This window comes from Pyrus communis, chromosome 9, assembly GCF_963583255.1.
Source record: "Pyrus communis chromosome 9, drPyrComm1.1, whole genome shotgun sequence".
Lineage (NCBI taxonomy): Eukaryota > Viridiplantae > Streptophyta > Magnoliopsida > Rosales > Rosaceae > Pyrus > Pyrus communis.
Genome location: NC_084811.1, coordinates 5,100,281 through 5,110,215, shown reverse-complemented (window position 1 = coordinate 5,110,215; position 9,935 = coordinate 5,100,281). Strand labels below are relative to the sequence as shown.

The 9,935-nt window shown below is 35.3% G+C and overlaps 1 pseudogene; it reads left to right on the top strand.

The window, feature by feature from the left end:
• Positions 1 to 6,130: 6,130 nt before the first annotated feature.
• Positions 6,131 to 8,252, top strand: LOC137745691 (protein LURP-one-related 15-like; annotated as a pseudogene).
• The last annotated feature ends 1,683 nt before the right edge of the window (positions 8,253 to 9,935 follow it).

The following is a 9,935-nucleotide window of genomic DNA, read 5'->3' as shown; positions in this document are numbered from 1 at the left end:
ATGGTATTGGACGTGGAGTATCTGGTGGGTTATCAAATTTTTACTCTAAAGGATGTTATATGGGTTCAGGAGAAAATGTGGAGCTCGAGTTAAATGTTCTTGATCAGTGCCACATATACATTCTAAATAATTGTGATGAGGTCAACCCATATAGAAGGTAAGAACATCTAGTCATACGTCTTAATGTTTTATCAATTTTCTTTATTTTGAAAAATTAGTTAAGCATATTTGGACCTGATTGGCTAGGCAACATGAGGAATTCTTGAAAAATCAACATCGTTGAGCAAGGCGGATTGTGCGACAAATCAAGGAGCTAAGCAAGAAGGAATTTCCAGAATGGTTCAAGCAACATGTGAGTTAATATAACAGTCGCATTATTACTTATGTTATTTTATTTTTTACATTTTAATTATGACGTGTTTATATTTGTCGTGTCAACTTTTATCCATTTACTTATTACAGATTAATTCAAGATGTCATGCTAATGACATCTTGATATCTGAAGACTTGCGTTGGCTAGCCAATTATCCTAGTAGGGTTGTGATGAAATATAAAAGTCACATTATTCATGGGTTCAAATTTCGTACAAAATCTGTGAACGATAAGCATAAGAATCAAAATTGTGGTGTCTTTGTACCTACAAATGTCCCTGGTGCAATTGGGCAAGTGAATTGTTATGGTAAAGTCATAGACATGTTTGAGGTAAGATATTGTGGCCCTATCGAAGCAGGAGACAGGGGTCAAGCTGTGATGTTGTTTAAGTGCGAATGGGTTAATAGTGAAAGTCCAAGAGGTATGAAGACCGATCAATATGGATTTACTTTAGTAAACTTCAATCGATTGAGATTTAAAGAGGATCCTTTCATATTAGCTTCACAAGCATTACAAGCATTTTATGTGGAGGACACAATTGAAAAAGATTGGCATGTTGTTGTTCAAATGCAGCCAAGAGATTTGTTTGACGTATTGGAGGATAATGATGCACTTGATGATTATGCCTTACCTGATTTGGATGATCGTGTACTTGACAATGAAAATTTGCATACAAGGGTTGGCGTGGAAGAGACTCCTTTTCACGAAGTATTACTGTTGCCTACCCAGTTCCCTGATGTTGTCAATGCTGACGATGATCTAACAGAAGATGAAATGGAATAGTTTTATTATTTACTTTATGCTTTTTAAGTATTAATTAGACTATATTTCAATTTGTGTGGTGACTTTTACTTAAAATATTTTAGTTTGTGTGGTAAAATTTTAAATGTTATTTAAAAACACATAGTTTAATTTTTTTTTTTTTCACTCATGGCCCTGTTGTATATAACCGACATGAACAAAACAAAATTTTGGGCGGGATATTTCCCACGACTTGGATTCAAAAAAATTAAAGGCGCACAAAAACCGATAGAGGAAAATTTTGTGGTGGTTTTTAGAAATTTTTGTTAGTTACAACGAACACAAACCTGACATGCATATTAAATAGGCGGGCACTTTTCAGTCAGGTTGTCGGATATAACCGACACCATTTACTTTATTGTTGGTCATAATCGACACTATTCTGACATCTATAAATGTACCGTTCTGACATATATAAATGCACTGTACTGACAGAAACATAAAAGCTCTGTCGGATTTTAATTTCCTGGCGGATATAACCGACAACATTTGTTACCCTCAACTACTTCCCATTTTTACTTCAGTCGTTCATCTTTTCTTTCCCATTTTCACTTCAGTCGTTCTCATCTTTCCCATTTCCACTCCTTCCCATTCTCACTTCCAACCATTTTTACTCCTACCCATTTTCACTTCTACCCATTTTTACTCTCTTCCCTTTTCTATGGATGAACAAAATGAACGTGGGACCCGCGGAGCTGCTATTCCGAAGTGGAAAGAGAGACAACTTTGTCTATTTGATTCGACAGGGAAATGTGTTAGTGAAAATGCCGTTGAATTTTCGAAATTGATAGCCTCGGAGGTTAAGGCTCCAAGACATATTCCATTGAAGAGGGATTGGTGCTTGGTTCCTGAAAATGATAAGGAAGTTTTGTGGGAAAGAATTAAAGTATATATTTTCGTTTTGTACATCTATATTTCGGGACTATATTTTGGATTTGTACTAACATGTTTATTTTTATGAATATAGGGGAATATCATTTTTCTTGATGAAGACCGTGACATAATGCCATTGATTCATAGCATGACTCTCCATGTTGCGGATCATGCTTACAAGGAATACTGTAATGGTTTAAAAGCAGAGTATTACACCCAAAGACAAGAGCATGAGTGCTCAGAACCTCCCCCTGGTGTGGATGGTGGTCAGTGGGCCGAGATGTTAGCGTATTGGGATAATCCTAAAACAAAGGTAAAAAATTAATGATTTGATATTTGGTATTTGGTATTGAAATATTTTTGTCTTATAAGGTTTTTTTTTACTTTTCAGGAGGTGGCAGAGAAAAACAAGTATAATCGGGAGTTAAATACAATGAACCATACAACTGGTCCAAAAACGTTTGCTTGGGTTTGTGAAGAACTTGTATGTGTTGCTAATTTGTAATATATGTAGTGTTTTTTATTTTTGTATTTATAATTTGGGGTTAATATGTATTTGTTGTTCTGTTTCAATATATTTAAAGAAGAACAAGCATGGGAAGGAGCTGGATCCCGTCTCTTTTTTTCGAGCTATCCATACCCGGAAAGATGACTCTTGGATTGATGAATCGTCATAACAGAGAGGGGTAAATGATTTATAACTCTATTCAGATTATGACTATTTGTATTTAATTCGTATTTATCTTTCTATTTGGATTGATGAATCTGTGTTCTAACACATTATTTAAACAATAATATTGCATTTGTTAGAACACATTATTTAAACACAGAATCTGTGTTTTTTAAGAACCTTGTTTATCTTTCTGTTTGAATTGACGAATTTTTTTTTATGAATCTTTTTTTTTTTTTTTTTTTTTTATAATAATCTTTTATTATTTTGTTTAAATATTATATTGCAAGACATCTATGGAGAGTCAAATTTAGTCAATTATCGAGTCTGGAGAAGAGGACACTTTGAGGTTAGAACATAGATTTATGTTGTGCAAATGGGTTCTGAGACTAGAAATAGGGTTCGAGGTTATGGTCATGGGTGATACCAGAGATGGTGTCATATGCAAGCTCTTCAGGTGCTAGGTCTTCCAGGAAATCATCCAGGGGTGCATTGGCCAAAGTGGTAGTTGAGAACAACGAATTGAGGAAGAGGGAGGAAGAAGCCTCCAGAAAGTTGGCGGCGGTAACAGTTGAGCTTGAGAAATCAAAGGCCTCGCAGCAGCAGGCGATGAACCAGCAGATGACGATGCAGCAACAACAAATGTTGATGTTGCTTATTCACAACATCTGTAGCAGCCACCACTCAGCCCTCAGGCATCATAGTATTCGGCCCCCAGTCAGCCACATGCGCCTGCATATCCCATGAAGCATATGCCTTTTCAGCCGCAGTATCCAATGCCAGTATATCGACCTCAGATGGCTTCTCCTGGTGACTCACATATTTCTCCATGTGTTTTCAATGGTGGACTATCCCTAGGTTTGTTTTCCGGATTGCTGTCGGGTAGTTTTGATAGGGATGTGATGAGGTATTTGGGAGCACATGGAGGATTGGCAGAAGCCTTTGGATCACATGGAGGATCGGCAGAAGGCTTTGGATCATAGAGAGGATCGACAGAAGGCTCTGGAGCACGGGAAGGTTCGGTAGAAGGCTTGGGTTCTATTGAATAGTTTGTTGGTTTTCCTTACGGCTATGTCTGACACTTTATCTACTTTGGACAAATATTTTTTGCCTAGTTATGTATTATGGCGGATTCAGATGACCATATTGTAGGTTAATTTATATTTAACGTCTACTTTATGTGTTATGGCGGATTCAAAAGACATTATTGTAGGTTAATTTATATTTGAATGCATATTATGTTTGTTACGAGCTTTGTTTATTTTATTCACTCATTGATTTTTTTTTTTTTTATTCTGACACAAGTTCTGTCGGTTTTAGAGTATTTTCTGTCGGAAAATTAATTTCCTGACGCTAGTAATTCTGTCGCTTATTATATCCGCCACTACATCCATTTTCTATCGGATTTTGCTTAATATCCGACAGTAATATATGTTTTTTGTTGGTTATTATAGCGACACTAATAAATGATTTTGTAGTAGTGAGTGATTTCTTAAAAAGCAAATAAGTTTTTCAAAGTTCATTTTTTTGCTGGCACATTGTTACTTCGTAATACCAATTCACAAACGTTATAACTTAGTATATATTAAGTTCAAACAAACGTTTGGTTGTTCGAACATCACTCAAGGCTCAAGGAGCCTAGAAAAGACTCTCGAGTGACTATATTTTCTACATTTTTAGTACAAACAATATTCTATACTAAACTGCACAAAGGAGATAGTTGAAACTCGAAACGCATTGAATTAAAGTAAAAACGTTAACCACTAGCATAATTCAACACTTGAAACTATCTATTCTAGAAGGCCCGCTTGAGAACTTGGGGTCCATAGACAAGTCTTCAAAGTAGGGTCCTAAAATTCTCTGCGACTCTTTATACGCTGATATGTATAGAAAGAATTCGATAAATAAATAAAAAGTTTTTTTCTACATCAAATGTCCTTAAAAAGTAGCAAACACAATAATAATTTCGAACATTAGAAAGTAGCGAATACAATAATAATATCAAACTATAGTACCATTATCATATCAGAGAAAAAAGTTCCGAACAACTGAAAAAGGAAAGCTATAAAAAAAAATAAAAAATATAAAAAGAAAAAAAGAAATGAAGGAAGATAAAATTCTCTTTTCATCACATTTTCAATTTGCAGGCAAGGGTCTAGAATTGATAATTTGGGTGTTTTGTCTATTTGAGAAGGGAACCGATTGTAATAAGCAAGGTTTTTAGAATGACAATTGTTATTAGCAGTCCAAAAATCTCATTCTACACTTCAAACTTTCTATATTTGGAAAAAAAATACACTTGTAAGGAATGTCGAATGAGATTTTTGGAGTGCCAATAATACTGCCCCTCAGAATTTGGTGTTTGTTTCAGGATGCGACAATGGACATAGAGTTTGGTTGTTTAGGGTTTGGTGTTTGGCAATATAGGGAGTGCGACAAAAAAGGTAAATAAGTCTGTTTTTCAAGTTAAAAAAAATAAGTTTGAGTCACTTGACGTTTTAACTTTCACATACAAAGCAGGTTTATTGTTTTTCTTCAATTAATCATATAAAACAATTAAACATTACAAATGCTGAACTCGCCCACTCACTCGAATTAGTTATTGTATCCATACAAAGACTCAAATTGATGGCTTCTCCAGATTTGGGAATCTGGCGGCCGTCTAAGAAGACTACCTTCAAGGGCCGACGCCCTAATACTAGATTAGAAAACATCCACGAACAAAAACGTGCCAATAAACAAAATTCGTTTTCCAAAATTCCCAAATAGCTCCCATAGTACATGGTACAATAAGCCGTCCCCCAATGTTTTATATCTAAGTGCATCTCCAAATGAAATATCAAATATAAAATGTCAAATTTCAATTTGATGGATGACTTGACAATTTGACATATTATCAATTTTTTTTTTCCACTCGATATGTCAAACTTTATTGTTTCATTTATGTTTTTTTTTAAACAAAAATAATAAAAGTTTGGTTGTTACTAATTTAAAAATAATACAATAATACTTAAATATGCTAGCATTTAAGGTAAGACAAGTGAAATACCTTTAGAAATAGCAAAAACTATATTTAAAGTCAGTTTCAAATTTGACATCTCTTTGTCCATGTAGTTTAGCCTTATTTTCTATGTCAATGTTAACATTTTGGTTGGAATAATTAATACGTCATTTGTTACTGTTATATGTCTATATGGTATTTTTAACATCCCTTTTGATGATAATCAAGCCTCGAGATCAAGAGATTCCTTACTAAAGATTATCGCACGCGGTGTCGTAATCTTCCCACCACGCACAGTGACGCGTGATCCACTTTTACTCGGTGCGTCCGTCTTTTCTTAATCGGTCCCCACCGATTAATTCCCGCGCACCATCTCACCGAGTCAACCCATCTCATAATATTCAACTAAACACCATCCGACCCCAGTTTAAATCACGAACTTCTCATCCATCACCAATAAATACCCCAATCCGATCACAACCCTATTCCAAAAACAATCAGAAATATTTCCAAGTCTAATTGATCATCGTTGCTTGAGAGTTTCTCTGACTAATTAATCAACGACATGTCTTATGCTGTACCGGTGCCGGCGGCAGGGCCTAGCGCACAGCCACTGGCGAACCCAGTGACGGTGGTGAGCCCGCAGTTCCTCGCGGCGTATCCGGTGGACCTGGTGATCACGGAGAAGATGATGACCATCAAGGAGGGTGCGTTTACTGTGTCCGATGTCAACGGCAACCTCATGTTCAACATCAAAGGCTCACTTTTCAGCCTTCACGACCGCCGCGTGTTGGTGGACAACGCCGGTAATCCAATCGTCTCTTTCCGACAAAAGGTATCCTACCAGTTATACCACTCCTAATTTTACCATGCATCTTTCTATAATTTCTTACCTTTTCTTCAAATTTTTTTGAAGTCCACATTTTCATTCCAAAAGTGGAAGGAAAAAATCAACTTCGTTGACGGACTTGAACAAATTTCTTACCTTTTTTTTTAAAATAAAAAATCGAAGTTCAACAAGTTTTAAAGTTCAAAATTGTGCCATAATTGACGAATTTGAACAAAATAAAAGCAAACTATGCAATAAAATAAGGGAATTTTAACGAAAAGCTCTTTGTACTATTCACTTTAACGAAAAATTATATTTTTATACTTAAAAATCAATTATGACACTATTCACTTTACCTTTTATTTTGTTAAAACTCGAAGTTTTCAAACTCTTTTCATTAGTTTTTCTATAAAATAATTATAGGGACGAAAGTGAAAATTCAAGTAGATTACATAAGTACGATTGTAATTTGGCCTCTTCCGAAGGATAATTCCCAAATTAAGAAGATGAAGTCGCCGGTTGGGTCAGTTCAACCAAGACAAAGGCATGGGAGTCTTTGGACATCTCATAGTAATGCAATAATCAAATCTTAATAATAAGACTTTGACGTTGACTCGTTTTTCTTTTCTTTTGCTAATTTTGGTCAATGAAACTTGTCGTGTTGCACTTAATTTTCTTTTCTTTTGCTAATTTCTGTTAATGAAATGTGTCGTGTTGCACTAACTTACTTATGTATGTTGAATGTGATCAAGTAACACTTTGAGGTGAATACCCATCCGATCGAGTAGGATCAATAGTTCCGCATTTATGAATAACATTTAGCAAAAAAAATGTACATTCAAATAATAGTTAAGAAAATCTTAAAATGATTAAATGAAGTGAATACGATAGATGCGCAAGAAAAGAAAGCTAGAAAATCTAAAGATGGACCTTTTGAATTTGTTGGAAGGATGGAAATTCAAAGTTAAGAAAAGGAAGGAAAATACTTGTTCTTGTTGGATTGCTTATTTTAATCGGATTCTTTTTTGTTGGTTAAGATAATGACGGCTCATAGGAGATGGCAAGTATATAGAGGAGAGAGCTCAGACTCGAAAGATCTACTTTTCAGTGCCAAGAAGGCATCTCTTTTGTAGTTCAAGACTGAATTAGATGTGTTCCTGGCCGGTAACACAAAAGAAGACAACTATGATTTCAAGGTCAAAGGAAGTTGGGGGGAGAGATCTTGCACCATATACACTGGAGACAACACCATCATTGCTCAAGTAAGAATTTTACTAATCATTCATCAATTTAGTGCTTCAATATTGTGTTTGCTTGATTACTGAGGCGGTACAACGATATATTTATATGATGCATATGCATGATTCTAACGTGTGCATGTGTTCTTATTGTTGAATGCAGATGCATAAGAAGCATGACATCAAGAGCCTTTTCTTTGGAAGAGATGCATTTGGAGTGACGGTGTACCCTAATGTCGATTACGCCTTCATAGTCGCTGTTGTGGTCATTCTTCATGAGATTAATATGGACAGAAGTGGGCTAGACTGAAGCTGTGCTTTATTTCTGTTGAATAAATTGATGATGTCTGTTGTAATGACTTTATTTCTGCTGTGTTTTCTAAAAACTTGCGAATGTATGATGATTTGGATCTTTACTATTCTGTGATCATGAGTTTTCATTACAAATGCGATCTGTAACTTGTTTGAGATTATTTGTTTCTTGTTACAACAACGTCGGAATTTTTCAAAATTTTTATGGTAATCAAAATATGTGAGCTTGATCTCCCCCATCTATATGATTCTGACTATTTATATGTCATTTTCCTTGACCGGCTCGTTCTAACAGTAGGATGTTTTTTCATTGTCACGAGCACTAATCTAGTGTTCGTCTTTATTAATAAGTGGAAAATATAAATTTGATCGACTCTACATATTTGATGACTAATTATGATTGACTTATTGTGTCGAAATTCTCACACTCCAATATTAGTGTGTCTAAAACTAAAAGAAATCCACTATATTGTCCTCATATAACGAAAAGTAACTCTTTCAACTATATTCCCTATGTGCATCCCATGAGCAAAGGTTCACCCTATTGTGAAAGGTTGTGGTCCCATATGCATCCATGTCAATATAAATGTTAAGGTTTGGTATGTGGGGTCGTGTTTATCGTATTCGTGTTACTTTGTATTATAGTTATTATTTTAATAGTTCGTGTCGTGTGAGATCCGTTATCTTAACAGGTGACTTGATAATGACTTGATTCGTGAACGGGTTGTGTTGGGTTAACGGGTCATACAAGAAATTGCATTACTTTAATGTCTTGATTTGGAAAACAATATATTAGCAGGTGATTCGATAATGATTTGACTCGTTAACAAATTGACCAAAAATCTATTATTTTTGTGTCATTTTGTGTGAAGTTAACGAGTTGTACAAAAAATTGTCATACCTATCTTTTGTTTTGTTACAGCTTGTTCTTTTAGACGCATGTGCGTACCCCACCTTTAATTTTACTAATTTAGTACTTGTATCTTTTAAAATTCGCTCAATCAGCCAACCTCAAATCCGGCAAGCCTACAAAGCCGCACGCTTTCTCGAAGCTCGTCATTGGCTCGTCGTCAACTCCCACTGCTTGAGTGGTTGGCGTTTTGCCCGATATACCCCTACATAGAAGATCACGTGACACACATGGTGTTATTTTTAGATGAAATTGCTAGTGGTGTCCCTTCGACGAAAACAATCAATTATGCATGCTGTGTTAAACTCAAGGACACGAAGTTACGTTCTAGGACTAATTGGCTCAAAGATCAAGACCTTTTTTTCTTTTTCTTTTTTTAGAATTATTATTAAAAAGAGAAGCGAGTTTGAAAGTATTACAAATTTACAATAATAAAGAGGAGTTGAGAAGTTTCAAACTTAAACACATGAATCAGGTGGATACCCAATACCTTAATTGGCTATAGGTTTCGGACTTGAACTAAAATGGGCTAATCAACTCAAATTTGAATGCCCAAAACTCTTCCTCATACCTTATCCATCCATATAAGGATTTCTCCATGAACAATACAAGTACAAATCCTTGCTCATCAAATCGTCTTTAGATCGAATGAAGTGAATAAAATAGATGTGCAACCAAAAAAAGCTATAAAACCTAAAGATGGACCCTTTTAATTTGTTGGAAGGTATGGAAATTCAAAGTCAAGAAAAGGAAGGAGAATACTTGTTCTTGTTGGATTGGTATGTTATATTAATCCGATTCCTTTTTGTTGGTTAAGATAATGACGGCACATAGGAGATGGCAAGTATAGAGAGGAGAGAGCTCAGACTCGAAAGATCGACTTTTCAGTGCCAAGAAGGCATCTCTTTTGCAGTTCAAGACTGAATTAG